Genomic DNA, 21726 nt, shown 5'->3' on the forward strand with positions numbered 1-21726 from the left:
ACGTTTCGAAAATTTTTAAGAACATTATTTATTTTTACTTGGTAAAAGTTTTTTTATACACTTTTAAAAGTATTTTTTGAAGAATTATTAGGTTACTAACATCCTCGCCCTGTAAAGTGGAAGCCATACCAGGGGAGAAACTTTTCGTCGCAGATTCTCTTTCATCTTCATTGCTAATTTAATATTTAAAAGAAAGAAAGAAAAGCGTTCCGACAAACCTAAAGTAAGCCAAGAAGCTTCAATTGCAGAAAATTAAGAAAAATTGCTGAAAATTGAATAAAAATGGAAACAAATTATTAGAAAAGAGCTTCTCCATTGCGTAATTCGAAGTATCGCCATTTGGATATTTAAAAAATATATTTTCAGTATTTGAAACTTCATAGCTTAGTATAAGTTTGATTACTCCGTGGTGGCTCACACATGGGATAGAGCGTTCGTTTTCCAATGAGGTGCACCGGGTTCGAATCCCTGCAATGGCTGTTCGGTACGAATTCCGCATCCGACTTGCACCGACCACAGTGCTGACGTGACATATTCTCCGTGGTAGACGGATCATGGGTTAGAGTCCCCTTGCCGTCAGGCTAACTGTGGGAGGTTTTCCTCTCCACGTAATGCAAATCAGGGTTAGTTCCCTCAAAGAGTCCAACAAGAAGGCAAATTTCTTCCAATACTTGATCTAGGAGTTCCCTTGTCTTCTGGATTGGGTTCAAAATTACAAGGCTACGGAATTGAATATTAGTAGTCGTAAACCCAACAAATTGGGTCGGTTGTTCACACACACACACACAACGACGGTTATAAAAAACAAAATGAAATATACGAACCCACTTTCCCTATGGTTTAAATTTTAAATTAGTTATGAAATGGAAAAGAAAATTAGCAATAAAGCATTTCTCCCGTAGTATGGCATCCTCTTAACAATAATACAATGGCCCTTTTGAACTGAATCTAGAAAATTTTTGCATTTTATACAACTTAAGTGTGGGCCAATACTAGAAAATATCAAATTAATCAGAGAATGGATGCTTTTTTAGTTGTTTTTTACATCACTGCAAAATACTGCTGTTTTTGCATCAGTAATCTGGCATGGGTTAAAAAAGAATGTATAAATAATGAAATGTCATAAATATGTTCACGCTGCTTTAATTTCCATAAAAAATCAACTTTCTTTTTATAAGATAAAAGTACAAATGTACACGTTATCTCAATCATCATAGCTAAGATCTTATTGGAAAAGACGATTATATTTCTTTTATTCACAAACAAAAACCGGAAATAAATATTGTTTTTCGAAAAACCAATACTGGAAAAACTCATTCAAAACTTGTCAAATGCACTTTAATCAGATACAAATGCATTTTAGCTGAAAACTTCAATATTCATACGCTTTAAAAGGTGTTTTATTTTCCGTTTCAACCCGGGAGTGAGAAGGAAAAATATCGATCGAACGTTCGAACGGAAATTTTACTCGTCCTTTTACTAAAAATGATAATGACAGCAACTCTCTGCATTAACTGTCAACAACAAATGTTTACACTATAAAAATTTTTCACAAAAGTCATAACTGTCACATATTTTCTATTTACAGACCCTTTGCTGTCGCAATATTCAAGCGAAAGAGAGAAAGAAAATAAGAGATATCTCTTTTAATATTTCCGAAAAAAAATATAAAAGGAATATCTCTGTTTCTTCTTTCTATCCCTACTTTCCAGGAGCAGAAAATCTCCCTGAAATATGATGGAATTATTTTTTAAAAACTTACCATAATTTTTGCCAGATAACTGTCGTTGGAGACCGAAGCATGCTTTAACAAAATCGTTTGGTTCTTAAGACTGATAGGTAAATTTTATCATCATTATTATTACGATATAATTTAAAGTATGGTTAGAACATTGGTGTCCTGAACAGAACCTTTACCACTTTTACCACTACGGATTTTTTTAAGCTCTTTTTAAAAAAAAAAGATATAGTTTGCGTACTTTAAAAACCGACGGAAAGGATTAAACTTTAGATTATGGGTCATTTTTAAAAATTTCGGTATCTTTTGGAGGTTTTGAAAAGAAGAAAAAGTTTGCCTTATGTTACATATTATTTTTAAAAATGGCTAAATAAATTCAGACTTTACGATGTAAAAAACTCCGGATACAATTATGGTAAAAAGTATTAGCATGCAGAGTGCCGGTACTTTTTAACATTTTTAGCGGATTATGATATAGACAAAAAGTCCGATACACCGCAATTTTTACAGTATTAATTACAGTAAAATCACTAAATCATTCTAATTAAATAATTAAGAATATTATATTAAGGGTATAATTTTTTACGGTAAAAGGGATTTTACGTATGATGCGTCCCAATGTGCCGTTATTTTTTCCGGAATTTTTGTCAGAGTACTAGACTTTTAAAAAGCTTTTAATGCAGCTTTATTTATTTATTTTAATTATTGTTTTACTTTTTTATTTGATACGTTTTTATCCGAAAACGATGAAAATAGTTTTTAATGCAGCTTTGTTTATTTATTTTCATTATTGTTTTACTTTTTTATTTGATACGTTTTTATCCGAAAACGATGAAAATAGTTTTTAATGCAGCTTTATTTATTTATTTTAATTATTGTTTTACTTTTTTATTTGATACGTTTTTATCCGAAAACGATGAAAATTATCACAAGTGATAACATAATTCTAATTATTTCTACTTATTCTAAACCGAGATAATAGTCCACCCACTTAAAATCTTCATTCTGAAATCACAGCAAAATAACCGGCATCAGTCGGTCTATCCAATTAACTATAAAATGTATGATAAGGCACATTTTTACCTTTACGGTTTTGATACCGTTCACAACTAATACGGTTAAGAAATCATGAATATGAAACTATATGGTTTTGTAACCATTTAAGACTATCATAGTTTCTAAACCAAAAACGGACATTGGAGCTCTATGGTTGATCCGCCATTTATGCTTGATTGATAGCTTCCTAATTTTTTAGTGCAGAGTCATTGATTGAAGAACATTCGAAACTCTTCCTGTATTGAAGGGATGAAAGAAATATTGTAGTATCGACATGGGATTCGAACACCTATCCAATCGGTTATGGGATTGACCGATTAGCCCTCTCAGATATAGTATGTACCCAGCTGCACGGAACAAAATGAATTTATAAGGTGGGACTAGTTTGCGGGCAAAGAATTCTAGGTGTTTAATCACATTAGGACAAAACAATCAATGAAAGTTTATTCTCACATTCAACAGTTTGGATATCATCTATTTATGGTTATTTGATTATTTTGGTAGAATATGGTAAAAGAACAATTAAATAAATTGCTATTTAACCATTTTTTACCAAAAACTTTCTAACAGTGTATAACTGTAATATTGTTAATTGTAAGTAAATTAAAACTATAATATTAATACTATAATTTTTAATAATTGAAATTATAATTTTAATATTATAATTAAAAGTATATATACATTTTATTTTTGGTTTGGTTTTTCACATTTATTGTATTTTCCATTTCTTCGTTAGTAACTTTGCTTTTTCTCTATTTTAATATGTGTTTTGTTTTCTTCGATCACGGGGGGGGGAAACGCTTACTCTTGTGTGCGCTCGTCGAAACATATCGACTTTTACACATTTTTAATTCATTAAGTAAATGGTGTGTTTACATTATCAAGTATATGGCATTAATATTATACTACACATTACGTATTAGTGTAAATAAGTGTAAAGAACTGTTGAAAAGTTTTCCTTTCAGACGTTTGTGTACAAATGCCTCCTAATAGAGCCGGATAGCCTGGTTGGTAGGGCACTGGACCCATGTCCAAGAGGTCACGTATTCGATCTAAGTCGGCCAAAGACTCGTTAAATCTGTCGAAGAGGGATGCACGTTAAATCTGTCCAGTCACAAAGTCCTCCATGCTTCCATAACAAATCTTACCTCTGGGGTGCTGATCTAGGAGTTTCCGTGTCTTCTAGAATAGTTCAAAATTATAAGGCTTCGGAGTTGAACATTACAGGTCGTAAACCTAAAATTATGTCGGCTGTTCAACGACGGTTATAAAAAAAAATGCCTTCTAATAATATGCGTGATGAATAATTATTATTGTAGTGATTTATTTCGCAAAAAATATTTCTAATACGAAAAAATATACCTCATTTGATGTTGTCATGTTATTAAAAGTTCGTTCTTCTTTCTATTTTTTAATGCGGAAAGAAAACAATAAAGTAGAAAAAAATACTTTTAAAACAATGAAGCAAAACGAAAATAATTAAAAACAAATAAATCGTTGCCTTTGAAGTTTCTAATTCAGAGCGTATAATTAAATAGGAAAGAAATAACGCCTGACATAGAATTTTATTATTAAGATTATTATAAAATAAAGAAGAATGTTAATGTATAACTTTGAAATTTTAACATTTCTGCAAAAATAAATTTTCAATTTATGTGAGAGGAAGTATAATACTTTAAGTCCAAAATTTCATTAAATTTTAATCTCCGCAAACAGTTAGAAGAGAAAAATAACGCATTATTAATGTTCTGGTGGGACTTTTTATAAAAAGTTAGCAATTTTCACTCAACACTTCGCTCTATTTTTCTTTCAGCGCTCACAGCAAAAATATTCATTAAAAAATAATTATTTTCATAGCTTTACTTTGAAATTTATTTGTATGAAATACTCTGAATTTTTTAACTTTTATAAAAGCATTTAAATCACGAAGATATTTACGTTTTGAGAGTAACTCATTTGAATTTTAAATTTCTGCACGCGGTTTGGCTGTAAAAATAAGGGGGAAATAAGAATACTTATTAAACTGTGTAAATATACAGCTATAATGTTTTTCTGGAAATTTTGCACTTCAGGTAATTTAATGGGACCTCTTCATGCGTGTCAAAAAGTGAGAAAAAATATTAAAAATAGAATTTCTTTAAAACTTACACCAGGTGGGTATCAAAAAAAAGAAAAAAAGATTTTTCAAAAAAAAAATCTTATGAAATATTTTAAATATTGATCTCTGAAGTGAATTAATAAACAACAAGATTTTGTTTATCAGCTATTTTTATTGTTCAGTTTAGAAATGATTAAATTATGACCCGACATATATTAAAAAATATGTCACATTTATATAATTATATAATGATTAACTTAGATTGTTAATAAGGAATTTCATAAACTTAGATATCAGGCTAACTAAGATACAGATATCATACAAAAACTACGATACAGATATCACACCCAGAATATCGACGCTATGATTAACAGATCTAATAAATGAGAAAAATTGTTTTCTACAATGAAATTTTGCGAGTAATAATACTGTATCTGAATTTTTCCCAGTTATTCCGAAAATCATTTAAAAAATTTAAAAAAACAATTTTAAAAAAACTGAAAGGTATTGAAATGTATGATTCGCTGCGTAATGTTTAGGAAACTAAATATTCTTATGTAAAATTACAGAATCAGTCACTGAATTTGCCTACAGTGATGATTTAAAAAAAAAAAACTATGAAAATACTGTTTTTTTTACAAGTCGACTATTCCAAAAAATTATTGACGCGATTCACTATTAATTTGAATCTCAGATTGCATCACATTATTGCTGAAAAAAAAGTGGCTATTCTGAAACCATGCACTTAAATTTTTCACAGTTAACAGCGCCATCTGTACCTGTTTGTCGTTTTAGTTATCTAGATAGAAGGAAAAATATGTTTGTCCCAGTTAAAAAAAGGAAAACGTTAAAATGTTAATTAATGCATACTTTAATTAAAATAGATAACATTGAAAATTAAAATAGATATGAATATTAAAGTGTGAAAAAGCGTATAGTTTTGAATAATAAATTAAGAAACAGATTTAGATAAAGGAATACGTTTTCGACGTTGACAATGCCATCTACTGACGAACTTTGTAACTAAATCTAAAATTTAGAGAGGATAATACTGTTGTTTCTGAAACAAAACACATCCTCTGTCATTCTTCAGATACTTTATATTGTAGTGGTTGGTTGTGTTCAGGAGATGAGTTTGAGTGTTTGGAGACGATTGTGTTTGGAGACGATTGAGTTTACATTTTAATTAGTATTTATTTTACATTTAAGTATAAAAAGGGAAAATATGAAATTAGAGCAGCGCGTTCATTCTACAATGGCGGTTAGGATTCTTCTGGTGAATGACAGAGACAGTTACTGATCGTAACTGTCGCTGTTATGATTAAGTTAAGTTCAGTCGCTGCAATATCAACAAACTTATTATCATTTTTCAAACATAGAACGACGCAATTAGATAATAAATTTTATACATTTTAAATGCAGTTTTAATAAAATGAATTATTAGATTTTTTGATTANGTTAACAGCGCCATCTGTACCTGTTTGTCGTTTTAGTTATCTAGATAGAAGGAAAAATATGTTTGTCCCAGTTAAAAAAAGGAAAACGTTAAAATGTTAATTAATGCATACTTTAATTAAAATAGATAAAATTGAAAATTAAAATAGATATGAATATTAAAGTGTGAAAAAGCGTATAGTTTTGAATAATAAATTAAGAAACAGATTTAGATAAAGGAATACGTTTTCGACGTTGACAATGCCATCTACTGACGAACTTTGTAACTAAATCTAAAATTTAGAGAGGATAATACTGTTGTTTCTGAAACAAAACACATCCTCTGTCATTCTTCAGATACTTTATATTGTAGTGGTTGGTTGTGTTCAGGAGATGAATAGATTGAGTTTACATTTTAATTAGTATTTATTTTACATTTAAGTACAAAAAGGGAAAATATGAAATTAGAGCAGCGCGTCATTCTACAATGGCGGTTAGGATTCTTCTGGTGAATGACAGAGACAGTTACTGATGGTAACTGTCGTGGCTACGATTAAGTTAAGTTCAGTCGCTGCAATATCATCAAACGTATTATCATTTTTCAAACATAGAACGACGCAATTAGATAATAAATTTTATACATTTTAAATGCAGTTTTAATAAAATGAATTATTAGATTTTTTGATTATTAATTAGATTAAATTTGTGGAGCTTCTTAAAATTTTTGAAGAAACTGTATTATTTAACCAACTACATTTGTTAGCATAGAAACTTAAGAGCTGATTAAATTATTTGCTAGTTCATGAGTTCCCGCATATCTAATTTGCGCGCTACATGATTCCTTCATAAAAGAATAAGCAAATTCACTTACACTCAGGATCACAGATACATTGAATTATTTACTTTGTTCCTAATTATTTTCTTAGTGATCCGATTCTGTCTTCCTTAGAACAAACATTTCATAAGAAAAAATCAGTTATGTTAATGTTTGTTACTGGAAAATGCGGTCCCGATAGTTTGGCCTATAAAGCGTTCGAAGTTAGGACGCCTTCATGTTGTTCTGACTTTCTGCATGTTTCTCAATGTATGAAATTAATATACCATAGCCTGGTTGGTAGGGCACTGGGCCCATGTCCAAGAGGTCGTGAGTTCGAAGCCCGCCGGCCGAAGACTCTCCGTGTAGTAAATGGTGACTGATGCACGTTAAATCTGTCTGAGTTGCAAAGTCCTCCATGTTACCATAACAAATCAATACCTCTGGGGGCACTGATCCAGGAGTTTCCTTGTCTTCTGAATTAGTTCAAAATTACAAGACTACGGAGTTGAACATTAGTAGTCGTAAGCCTAAAAAATTGGGTCGGCTGTTCAACGTCGGATATAAAACAAAATATAAGAAGTAATTTATACAAAGATAACTGCACGCATAAAATAATTTTTAATAATTATTTATTATTTTCTAATATTTCATTTATAATTCGAAAAGTTTTTGAATTCTAATATTTAAGATTAATGTAAGAAGAATGTAATTTTAAATGGCAAAATATAAAATTTGAAGGAAATCAGACGAATAGTTCTCTAGAAATCGCATTTAAACTACATGATTCTTTAGAAACCTGATAAATCAGAGAATATCCGACCGATAGCACTCAAATTTTGTATATAGCCGTACAAAATGTTTACCTTAAATTAAAATAAATTTTTTTCACTATTATCAAATTATTAAAAAAATATTAAATTCTAATTAAAAACAACATTAAATAATAATTAAAAATTATTTTTCGCATGGAATTATGTTTGGGAAAACGAATTTTATACGTGTATGGGAAAAGTTTTTGATTAGCTTTATAAGTCCTTGTAATATGGCGAAGTGCGCAAAAAATAAAACTAATTAAGCGGTACAAGCTTTCTACCGATCTCCTAACCAAACTATTAGAATTATTATTCAGATTTTGGCTACCACTCCCTTATTTTGAGGGTTAAGAGTCCGAACCCGTGTAAAGAAAAAGTATGTTTATTCATAGAAATTACGTTATTTTTTTCTTTCTTTTTTTTCAAAAAAAAAATTTTGCAACTAAAATATCGTTAGCTTTAGAGCTAATTAATTGACATATTTGAGGCCAGGCTTTCGAATCATGGAGATTTGACTCTCGAAAATCCGAATTTTTAGATCAGAAATTAATTATGTTTCTCCTTTTTTTTTTCCTTTCTTTTTTTTTTAAATTTTCGCACTGTATACCTAAAACTATAGAGCACGATATGTTTCGAACATGGAGCTCGCGAAGATTTACACCAATCAGATTCGAAAAGTTATTCTGGGGAATATATTTTTTATTTTTGTTTTCTGTTGCAAGAGATTTTTTTTACAAATTTCAAGTATTTTAACGTCATTGATTTCAAATCTTCAAACGGTTTTTCTTTCATAGCTACTTTTTTTCTTTCCAAACGATATTTTTAGTCAATTTTTGTCGAATTGTTAAAAACGGTAGAATAGATTAAAAACGTTAGATATAACAGAGGGTGGTACGATTCAATGGAAGTAAAGGCAAATGACCCTGAATAAAATTGCATAAGAACCCATATCGGGAAATGTCACCATATGCTGCTAGGGGAGCTTTCCTATTATGTAATGTTTTTTTTTTCTGTTTATCAACCGGTCATAGTAGGGGAGTGCGTCTTGCCACATACGATAACAATTTCGGCCAGGGATTCGTATGCCATTTTAATCCTGAATGATGTGGTCTAACCATCCTAGCAGTTTATTGCAACATTGATGCGAACCATTGATGCATTGATAATGTTTTTAAACTGGTATTATACGACGAAAAATAAATTGAAAATGTCATTTTTTTTAAAAAAAAATGTAGTTTTAAGAGCAAAACTAGTTTTAAATCCCCCACTGAAAAAAAATAATTAAAAAAAATAGTGCATAAGTTACAAAAAAATAACGATTACAGTTAATTCGTTACATGTAGCGCGACAATTCCGACCACTGAAATAATCTAAATTTTCACGAATATTTTGCGTTAAAAAATAGCGCATTGAAGTTGGTTTTGTAACAGTCTAGGCTTAACCTACATGTTCACGAATATTTTGTGTCGAAAAATATCGCTTTAAAGTTGGTTTTGTAACAGTTTAGGCTAACCTAGACTGTTACAAAACCAACATTAAACCGGTATTTTTCAACACAAAATATTCTCGAACATTTAGGTTTGGTTTAGGTTAGGTTGGTGTTATACCAACACAGCAAAATTAATTTTGCTATGTTGGTATAAACACCGCTCTAAAAATGTGTATAAAAAGCGGTCATTAGAAAACACATGACTTATTATGTGTGTGTTTGATTTCTTGTTGTGAATTCCTAAGCAATGAATTTCCTGTAGGATATAAATCCTGAAAAATTAATAATTCCTGAATGATGAACTATTATGTTTCTTAACAATGTATTTTATTAAACAAAAACTTATACAATGTTATAAATATACTGAAATAGAAATAATAATTCTTTTTCGTTCATTATAGGTTATAACGTCTTTCCTGATGACATATCGATTGTTTCTAAATCAAAGAAAAATGTAGGTATGTTTTTATTATGACTTAAGTTTTGATACTTCACTCCTAAATGTCTTCTTCGAAATTCAGTTTATTTCTCACTTTATGTTTAATTATTCTCTTATTTTTATTTATTTATTTAAATCTGAATGCACTGCATCCATTCCCAAATAAAAGGGAAATTGTAAATATACCTCATATTAAAAATTAAATTATAAATAACAGCACGAAAGCTTCGAAAATTCCATCTACAGTTTTCCATTCTTATTTTCCGTTCCCAACTTTTTCAATTGCCTCTATCAATCCTTCCAACCTTTATATAGTTCTTATATTGCTCACTAGAGGGCAGCAGAAACATAATTTTTTCTCTTTCTTGTTCATCGCAAGAGAGGCAGTGGTTGCAGACGAAAAGCGCCAAGTCTCAGTTCCTTATTTCAAACAAATCTTCGAATGAAACGAAACTCAGTTTCGAAAATCGAAACAGTGCGAGTTGTGATTTATCGTGCGTGAATCAATTTACAAAGTTTTTGCATATTTACATTTATTAACTGTGCTTTAGTGTTCCATACCGATTGGATTAAACTACTGGGATATACTTGGCCGATTAAATGGGGAAATAAAGGTAAACAAAACTTGTTTTTTATTCTTGCGCAAGTAGATTTCGCCGATATCGGTTTGAGGAAAGCCCGTCTTCTGACCGCACTTTGATCGGCTCACGGAATTTCACCTCTACCGTCAACTCAAAGGCATGTGTGATTGAAAAATAATCGGTTATCATTTAAAAATAAGTTTACTTTCGTTTACTCCCTTTTCTTTATTTAGTTAAATTGTTATTTTGTTTTGAATGCCAAATAAAAGGAAAAAAATGAATTATAAAATATAATTGATTTGTGAAAAACTAATAAATAATGTAATGTTTTTTTTTTTAAAAAACTAGCAAAGTAAAAGCCAATTTATAAAAATTGATCGGTATATATCAATCAAAAATATAAATATTAGTATAATATTAAGTTAAAATAATATAAGTTGGAATTTTTAGTTTTATCTTAAAAATTAAGATCAAGTAATAGTTATATTTTCTGCAATAAAGGCATACATTTTTTTGAATATATATGTATATGTGTGCATAACATATATACATGTGCATATATACATAACACATTTGCAAAAAACAGCACAGTTTTATTTTTTACTAAACCGAATTTTTAAGATAATTATTTAATATTAGATTTTAAGTTCAATTTTTTCAAAATATATTAAAATGTTTTGTAAATTTTTAAGTAAATAACTTTTTAACTTTTACACTTAATATCAAATGGTGCTTTTATTTATTTATTTGTTTTATTGCTAGATTTATTTGTGCCAAATTAGGATTTGAAAAAAAAAATCCGGGTAATTTAGGTTTTCAATTTAATCCTTTCAATCACTTTTGTTAATAAGAAAATTATCTAATATATTTAAAGTTTCTTCAGATTAATTAGAATACATTAATTAATTGAAATACATTAATAAATAACATTAAACTAATATTAATTCGACAAAAGTAACTGCTGTATAATTTTACTGTTGATGTAAATATAATGTGATTCCTAGTCTTTTTGCTAGATTTTTAACAATAAAATAGCTTGTATATATTATGCGTAGATTAGTTTTAATCCGTGTTCTAGTTTCAAGTAATAAATTGAATAAATAATCCTTGGAAACATAAATAAAAGAAATGTGGAAATAGTGCTGAAGCTCGTAAACTTTTATCAAAAAGAATTCGTTTGTCATTAAAAGTATTTTTTATCCATTTGAATTAAAAATAATACCATAAAATTATAAATATTTTTAATGACGTATTTTAGTTGTAAATTTTTCTAAAAACAATTTATCTACGTACTATACTAATCTGTTTTTATAATGAACATCAGAACTACTATTTATTAGTACATTCAATACAGAACTACGGTTTATTAAAATATGCTCATATTCTCGTTTTTATAGAATTAGATTTTTGCGTTTATAAAACACATTTATTATTACGAGTGATTTTTTTAAATATTTTTTTAAGGAAAGCTGATTAAATATCATAAATCGGTTTTTATGAGTGACGTAAAAACGATTACATGTAAAGAATTAATGTGAAAACGAAAGTTCAATTTTTTACTGTAATTTTCTGCAAAACTGAAGTATGTAACATCAGTAAACATACTTTGAATTTTAAAATAAAATTTTATCGCACGTATCATGTTTTATAAAAAAAAATTTAATTTTAGGAAATTTTAAAAAATTGCCAAATTTTTTTTGAAAAAAGTATTTGTATGAAATACTTAGCGCAATATAATAGTAAACCAAATTTTCAAATATTTCGGCAGAGTTTTTTTGCATCATGATATCCGTGTAGGCAACAAGATATATCTGTCCCTTCTGTTATATAGTGGAATTTTGTAAAACACCTATCAGGAAACTATACTAATAAACGATTTGTTGTATAATTGCTTCCTCTGTAAATGTGTAATTTAATGTCAAGCGTTTTAAGCATACGCATAGCATAGTAATAAACCATCATTATAATAAACATAGATATTTCAATATAAGGATTTATTTTAACCAGGGTTGTGTTTCTGCCGTCAAAAACTGGTTTTTGACATGACAGTGGTAAAAACCGTCAAAAACCTATTGTTTTCTATAATTTATGGCATATAGCGGACAATATATTAGTTTCACTTAATTGCCTTTATAAATGAATGTTGTAAATGATTGCTATTGATTTTGCAACTATATACATGTATTCTTATAGAAGGATATACATTCATACAGAAATATTGTAATATACTATTTGAAAATAGTGATACTTAACTTTTATCATTATAGCTTGATTTGCAAAGGATTAAAAATTTTGCACTTCTTAATTGTTAGAAATAAACAAACAATTCAAGAACTAAAAAGAAGAATTTAAAATTTGGCATTTCTTAAATATTGGAAATAAGCTAAACAAAACTTTCAAAACTTGTAACTACTAACAAACTCTAAGTCAGAAATGACAAGACATTCTTAAGTAATGTAATATGCCAAACAAAATGATGCTTAGAAATGTTGAAAATTTTGTTTAGAAATGTAATATTTTACTTCAAATAGTATGATTTGATATAATCATGTTGGGAAAATGCAAAAATAAGATCTTAAATATCTTTCCACAACTTTTTTTCTAATTTTATTGCCTAAAAATGAATTAATTTTAATTCATAAGCAGTTAAACTCAATTTAAAATACAGTTTTATCAAAACTATGGGTTTTTGACAGAGGGTTTTTTGACATGACGGTAAAAACCATGGTATAAACCGGTAAAAAACTTGCGAAAGTCAAAAACTTGCCAACCCTGATTCTAACAAATAAATGCTCAAATTATCAATATAACTGACTAAAACTGTTCACTAATTGGCCGATCCTGTTCCACATAATTAGTTACGGTAATAAATAGTGTAAAAAATCAAAAAGTTATCCTTTTATAAGTAATAAGTCGGAGGCGTTGTTGATGTAAGTCTCACTCTGTCTCTTGTAAAAAATGTTAAAAAAAAAGTTAAAAAAAAAACTTTGTTTTTACTTATGTTAAGCGATAGACAAAAGAAAGTAATTCATTTTTAAAAATTATTTCAAACTATTTACATAAGTTTGATGTCACAAGTTAAGACACATGAACACTGACTTGATAACTCGGATTCCCTAATTCAATCACTGGAATTAGTTCCCTGTTTGAAAAGTCACCCTTCACGAACTCTGTTTAAACACCGGTTCCACGATCCCGAACCATACAAATTATTAGTTTTTTATTATTGCCACTTCACCTTTAATCTTTACATAAGTCTAATAAACACTATTTTGATTTTTGTTGTTGTTTTATATACTTGAGACGCTGATATTTGGCTCTGTAAAGTCGCTTTTGTCTCTTGCGTCATTAAAATTTTCTTCCAATCAAATCTAATTGACATCAGCAGGGGTCTGTTTAGGAATTTGGGTCCGTTAACGGACCCTTCACAAAATATCTTTTCATAAAAACGGACCCTTCACAAAATGATTTTTCTTTTAATCGGACCCTTCACAAATTTGTTTATCTTCATTATTGTTTTGTTAATCGAATGAACCCTTCCCAGGGCAGAAAACAAGAAAAATGGATGTAAACGAATTGAGTTTTGTCTTCGGCAGACGCTTCTTTCATAATTCGTACGAAATGAATATTTTGCGTTCAGCAGTATAGGCTAAATACCAAATATTTGTAAGTTGCATCTCTAATTTAGAAGCAGCAATTGCTGTTTATTTTTGAAAATTTAATTTTTTTAATTATAATTTTACAGTCCCGAGCATAATCTTGTGTCTATTTACAATTTAAAAACTCCTTGAAAAAGTTTTTTGCAATTACCGAATTTGCACGAATTCGTAAAAGCGGACCCTGGTTGAAAGAATGTGAGTAAGTTTTTCACAATTTCACGAAAACCGGACATTTCACAAAATATCTGGACAGAACCCTGATTTCAGGCGATATGGGAAATTTGAATTCGCATTTGATCATTTACTTTTTAAGGCAATGATACTATCCATTTTTTTTAGCAGTTTTTGCTTTTGATTTCTACGTATCAAATCTTGAAACGAAACGTGCATTTGAGTAACCCTTTTCTGAAGAGTCCGATTCGCGAGATTGCGTCGTCGATCTGTTTTTCGATAATTACTGCTTCAGATTTCATAATATTTAATTATTTTTGTAATGTGATGATAATTTGCGAAATGCGATAAAGGAAATAATTAGTGCCCCCCCCAANCCCCCCCCCCCGGAGAAAAAAAAATGCTTGAATATCGCCCATAATATTAGAATAAAAAAATATTACATGATCAATTTTAAAAATGTATATATTGTTTTTTTTTTCTTCTTGTTTCTGTTAACTCAGCGTTTTTGTTACCTTAAATTAGAAATATACATTTTTGTTGTTATTGGAAGTATCTAGCAGAAAGATATTAGTGCTAGAGAGTTTTGGCGCAGAAAGTGCGAAAAAATTCTACAACAGAACTGGCCGTTTATTTTGGGTTGTAGTTCAACTGTTGAGGACCCTAATCCAAACTGTTAACTTAATTTGTGCTTTGCTTAATCAGCTAATGATCAATCACCGATGATAAAACGCTGAATCTCCAAACGCTAAACCTTGAACACCGAAAACAAAACGGAACTTTTAACTAAAACAAGTAAATCTGCAACAAACTAGATAATGTTACAGTATTTTTTTAACAACTTTTTTCTCTCTTTGCCTAGATTAGTAAAATAAGTATTGAAAGTGCTAAGAGAGTTGGAGAAAATATGAATGATATAGATTTTTTAGGCGATGAACTACTTTATTTGTATTTGTCTTTTAAACAGTTCCTTGGCGATTGTCCAATCTATCCATTTAGATAATTGCATAAAGTTTATTCTCTCTGATATAGAACTTTTTTTTCTCTTCTCTTTACTCTTTTGTAATGAAAACTATTGATTTTTGACTATAATTATGCAAACATTGGTCAAATTCTCAGGCTAAGGCTTTGATTGTGTCATGCAAGTGTTCTGAATTGGACATTGTTATTTTTTAAAATGTCACGGAGTCATATAATTCTTTTTATTCGACTTTCTAAGAATGCGATTTGAATGTGTCATAGATAGATATCATTATCTAAACGCGATGATATAACACAATTACTGTATAAATATTTTTTGAATGAATTAATCTTTAATAATAAAATACTGCATTTTTTTTAAAGAAAAAACAAATTCCTCTAAAAACTTCGTAGAAATCGTAAAATGAATTTATTAATAGGCATTGCGCAAGTAGTTTGAATTTAGTACAAATCTAAACTTCAAGCTCAGCACAGTAAATATTTTTTTAGCTTATTTATTATTCTTTTTAGTGACAGGAATTAGCATAAATAATTACAGAAGTATTCTATTTTACTAAACTCACCTTATTAAAATATTCTTTTTTCCAATCAAAAGAGCCAAGTATGAGATTCCGTCATTGAATAAATATATTTCTAAAATAATCTGAAACCACTAGTTTATTTTGCTAATAGTTGCGCTTTTTAAACTTATTTCTATAAAAGTAAACAATTTAGTTTATTTTGCTAATAGTTGCGCTTTTTAAACTTATTTCTATAAAAGTAAATAATTTAATATCAACCGTAATTTAAATTTAAAAAAAAAATTATGTATTAAAAAGAAAATTTAATGTAGAAAACATACTTATTCTTTTAGGAGCCCGCAAAAAAACGACACATTATTATAAAAAAAACGCCAATGATGCATAATTTATTTGGGTAATTGGTACTACTGAAATTGTGTAAATAGATGCTGTTATATGTGGTACCAAGTATACAAATATAGGCATATAAGTACTGAATTAATACTTTTAAACGTACCTCTTTGAGGGTAAGTACCGGAGAAAATTGTTTGATTGTGGTAAATTTTGAATATAACTGGTAGCACTAGCGTCATGCCAAATGACAGTCAATGCAGATTATCTTCGTCGTTGTAACGAAATTTTTAAAATGTGTTTTACTTAATCTAATAACGCAAAGTCACTGAAAGTACAACAAAAAATAATGAAGAAAAAAATAATTTGGAGTTATTTTTTTTTACCCTGTACTAGGGGTGTACAACCTATGGCCCGCAAGCGATATTATCGTGTTCAATGATTACCATTATTATAATACTCATGACATTATTGTATTAAGCAATTATCGTTGTTGATAATCATCACGAATTTATGACTGTTAATAATGTTCATAATTATACAAATACCGTTATTGTATATTCCTATCCTGAAAATACTTGTTAAACTGCCGTTATCGTAATATTTGAATAATTTTGTTGATTTTTTCACGCATTCACACCTCGCACAAAGCTGTCAGATTTATTATTGGTTTTAACTTCCGTATCTCTTTATGTATGACGACATAAAAAACGCTAGTTCCTACTAATTTTCAGTAGCAAAAAGGAAAAGAAAAAAAGTTTCAAATAGAAATGTTGCGTGGGCACATTTAAACCTTGTCAAATCAAGGATTAAATCTTTCTATCTATTCAAAACTTCGCTACGGTCGCTAATCGCTTACTTTAAAGAAAAAGAAAAAAGATTTAAAAAAAAAACATGTTTGAAGTTTGGAAAAAAAATTTCTATAATCTGTAAAAAGAGGGAAAACAAGTCGGAAGCGTTAGTTGTAAGAAAGTGTTCTGTGACTTAAGTTCAAGAGTTCAAAATATTAACATTTTTCATCAAATTGGGTCGCGTCCAAAAAGTGGACGAACGATTTTTTCCTTTTTTTTTTAGTTCGTGTTAGGAAAAAAAATAATTATCGGTGGTTTATCTAACTAGGATGCCCTGGTCCCTGCTCGCTCCGCTTGTCGCCACCCGTAACTGCTTCTGATTCATCACTGTCTTTTTCCCCTCTCACATCAATATTTTCCTCAAAACGCAGAATATTTTGATTTCAAAATATACATTGTAGTTTTATTAAGGGGCCGTTTAAAAAGTATATGCACAAAAATGGAGAAATCTCAACCCACTCCCCCCTTCGTACATTACCGTACATAGGGTCTTACTCCCCCCCCCTTAAAGTACGTGCATTTTATTAATCTACCCCCTTTTTCATAAAAATTAAAATAATTATGTTTTAAATAAAATTAAATATTTATTTAAGGAGTGTGTAGGAAAAAGTCAAATTTAAATTGGGTGTACGCTTATAATGTGCGTACTTTGTACAATACCTCCCCCCTCCCCATCGTAAAAAACCGTACAAAATACCAAATCCCCTCCCCCCCCCCTTCGGGATGATGTACGTACTTTTTGAACGGTCCCTAAGATCATTTTATTTACACGTTAATCACAACAAAATAAAGAGCTACCCCTGGATTTGAAAAATAATTTTCTAAATTTTTGAATAATACTCTGCAATTTTTTTTAACTTCAAGAACACAGAATGTGTAACTCAATAAAAAGAAATAATTGTTGGTGAAACTTCATATAACAATTAAACTAAGGAGCGGTTCTTATCGCTCTTATATTTTTCTTCTTTTTATTAAAGTGTACAGTAAATGTTAAGATTTGTATTTGGCAACATGTTAAATAATAAATCAATATTTAAAGTAAAATAACTAATACAAAATCACGAAAAAAAATTAAATTTAGAATAACCTTCGAACAAATTGGAATTTTATAAACAAAATTTACACAAAGTTCACAAATAAAAAGAGCACTTTCAACACGTCAAATTTTAACTCAATAGTTGCATTTCAGCGGGTTACAGATTGACTGAATATGGAATTGCCCCCAAACAAGTTTAACAGTTAATAAATTCTCGAATCTTAAGTTTTTTATTCCCCTGTATTTCCTGTACTTTTCTCGATACATCTGCGTCTCGTAGATTTTGTGCAGCAAATCAAAGTGTAGCTTAAAGCAAAAAATAAAGCAATAGAAAGTTCGAAAAAAATCCTTAAAATTATACAACTTTGGAACAAATTAGAACTTTTCTAGAAAAAAAAACACTGTCAGGGATATAATATTTATATTACGAAACTCTGCTTTTAGCTCTATCTCATTTCTTTTAGTTACGAAACGTTGCATTAATCTTCACAAACATGTGATTTCTTCTATCAAGGGTCTGTCCAGACATTTTGTGAAAGGTCCGTTTTTCGTGAAATTGTGAAAAAATTACTCACATTCTTTCAACCAGGGTCCGCTTTTATGAATTTGTCCAAATAGGGTCCGTTATTGAAAAAAAAAAAAATTCAAGGAGTTTTTAAATTGTAAAGACATACAAGTTTATGCTCAACACTGTAAAATCATAATTAAAAAAATTAAATTTTAAAAAATAAACAACAATTGCTGCTTCTAAATTAGAGATGCAACATACAAATGTTTGGTATTTAGCCTATACTGCTGAACGCAGAATATTAATTTTGGACGAATAATGGAAGAATCGTCTGCCGAAGACAAAACTTAATTCGTTTACATCCATCTTTCTTGTTTTCTGCCCTGGAAAGGGTTTATTTGATTAACAAAATAATAATGAAGACAAACAAATTTGTGAAGGGTCCGATTAAAAGAAAAATCATTTTGTGAAGGGTCCGTTTGTCCGTTTTTAAGTTAAAATATTTTGTGAAGGGTCCGTTTTTATGAAAAGATATTTTGTGAAGGGTCCGTTAACGGACCCAAATTTCTTCTAAACAGACCCCTGTCTATGTAACGTTCTTGCAATCTGCAATAAGTTAAAATGGGATATTTTTGTCCATTTTGGACATATATTCCCTACATGGGACATATGTCTCGTAAAGCTCGAAGGGGTTGAAGTGGTGTAACACATTGTTTTTTTTTCTTCGCTAATTTAGAATGCGTGAAATAGTGATGGGAATTTTCAGCATAGTTTACCGGACTTGAAAAGTCTGATTCGCTATGAGAAATCCATATGAATATAAATAATGTCAAGATAGCACTTTCTTCAGGCTCTGTATAAGATTTTCACTCTGAAGACTAAATTGTTGTGACTGACTTCTATTTAAATGTGTCTCTGGCTCAAAAATTAATTCAATTTCGAGAAATTTGAAGCTAACATTTCGTTAGAAGAGATTAAAAAAAAAACATAATTCTGGAATTAAAAATCAAAATATATGGTATTTGATCCATTCATTTCGTAATTTTTCGGTTCATATTCAGGAGTCTGTCCGGGCCAAATTTACTACCGTTTAGCGGTACCTTCACAAATTCAACTTTTAGAAAAATGGTAGTTTCACAAAATACTTTTTCTAAAAATTTAATTTTTGTATCCCGTAAGAAACGATAAATTCGTTCTTTTACAATATTTTTGTGTTGATTATTTAAAATATAATTTTTAGTTTTCACAAACTATGTCTAAATTTTTACAAAAAAAAGTTCCTCTCAGAAAAACCTAGACAGACCCCTGATATTGTAATAATTTATCGGAAAATTTGTTTTTTAAAATTATAGTTCTTATAACCATTTTAGAAAAAAATACAAAACCTAAAAATAAATTTAACTCAATAAATTTTTTTTATGCTATACTCTAAGGTATGATTAAATTACCACATTTTATCGCATATTATCAAACCATATTTTATTGCGAATTTAACTAAAATTATTACCAAAGTGCTTCGAGAAAAATTACCGAGATATTTGGTGTTAGAGCCAGGAGCATTATAAGTTTTACCAAATTCTAGTAGTTTTGACCATATTTTTTTCTCAGTTTAATTTTAAAATTTGGGTAGAATCAGGTTTGTTTTGTGATATCTTGGTTTTGGGATTGTGCGAAAATATTGTGCATTTTTTTTTCTAAAAAAATAAATAAAGAAACATATATTTCAAGGAGTTGAATTTTCCTAACTACGTGGTGTGTCTATTATTAAAACTAATTCTTGAATTCATGGTCCTCTTTTACTATAAAAAAATTTGTGAAAAATCCGTTTTTGTAATTAAGTAATTTGTGAAGGGCTCGTTAACGTTGCAATTATTCCCCAAATTTTCTCGTTAAAAACTATCTTTTCAAGAGAGGTAATTTTTTAACTTTAGCTAATGTCACTTGCATGGGCTAAAAAACAGACATTAAATTTGAAAATGTTTTAAAAAATGACCCAATAATTAAATCGTTAAAAAAAATATCGTATGTCAGGGGTCTGTTTAGAAGAAATTTGGGTCCGTTAACGGACCCTTCACAAAATATCTGTTCATAAAAACGGACCCTTCACAAAATATTTTAACTTAAAAACGGACCCTTCACAAAATGATTTTTCTTTTAATCGGACCCTTCACAAATTTCTTATCTTCATTACTGTTTTGTTTATCGAATAAATCCTTTCCAGGAAGGNAATTGGGTCGCTTCCAAAAAGTGGACGAACGATTTTTTCCACTTTTTTTTTAGTTCGTGTTAGAAAAAAAATAATTATCGGTGGTTTATCTAACTAGGATGCTCTGGTCCCTGCTCGCTCCGCTTGTCGACACCCGTAATTGCTTATGATTCATCACTGTCTTTTCCCCCTCTCACATCAATATTTTCCTCAAAACACAGAATATTTTGATTTCAAAATATACATTGTAGTTTTATTAAGGGGCCGTTCAAAATGTACGTACACAAAAATGGAGAAATCTCAGCTCTCTCTCCCCCTTCGTACATTACCGTACATAAGGTCTTACTCTCCCCCCTTAGAGTATGTACATTTTATTAGTCTACCCCCTTTTTCATAAAAATTAAAATAATTATGTTTTAAATAAAATTAAATGTTTTTTTAAGGAGTGTTGGAAAAAGTCAAATTTAAATTGGGTGTACGCTTATAATGTACGTACTTTGTATAATACCTCCCCCCCTCCCCATCGTACAAAACCGTACAAACTAGCAAATCCCCTCCCCCCCTTCGGGATGATGTACGTACTTTTTGAACGGTCCCTAAGATCATTTTATTTACACGTTAATCACAACGAAATAAAGGGCTACCCCTGGATTTGAAAAATAATTTTCTAAATTTTTGAATAATACTCTTCAATTTTTTTTTAACTTCAAGAACACAGAATGTGTAAACTCAATAAAAAGAAATAAATTGTTGAAAAATAATTATACTCTTATATTTGCTGGTGAAACTTCATATAACAATTCAAATAAGGAACGGTTCTTATCGCTCTTATATTTTTCTTCTTTTTATTAAAGTGTACAGTGAATGTTAAGATTTGTATTTGGCAACATGTAATCTCTCTCCCTCCCTCTCTCTTCTGCTAATTATTTTTGATTGACATCTACTTGTGTGCGAGTTTATAAAAGAAAAAAAAAATAAATAAATATCTCACGAGGAAAA

General features: G+C 29.4%; 1 protein-coding gene across 12 annotated transcripts in view; it reads left to right on the forward strand.

Moving 5' to 3' along the window:
- The window catches only part of LOC107437287 (tyrosine-protein phosphatase Lar), a 753777-nt gene that overhangs the window by 252689 nt on the left and 479362 nt on the right, over positions 1-21726 (forward strand). For 11 of the 12 annotated variants that reach the window (XM_071177243.1, XM_071177266.1, XM_071177251.1 and 8 more), the window contains exon 1: positions 10361-10497. The gene's annotated coding sequence lies outside the window, so the exon portion shown is untranslated. Of the gene's footprint in view, positions 1-9845; positions 9899-10360; positions 10498-21726 lie in introns of those variants that run through there. The other variant, XM_071177245.1, reaches the window with a different exon arrangement.

The sequence above is a fragment of the Parasteatoda tepidariorum genome, chromosome 1 (assembly GCF_043381705.1).
Source record: "Parasteatoda tepidariorum isolate YZ-2023 chromosome 1, CAS_Ptep_4.0, whole genome shotgun sequence".
Lineage (NCBI taxonomy): Eukaryota > Metazoa > Arthropoda > Arachnida > Araneae > Theridiidae > Parasteatoda > Parasteatoda tepidariorum.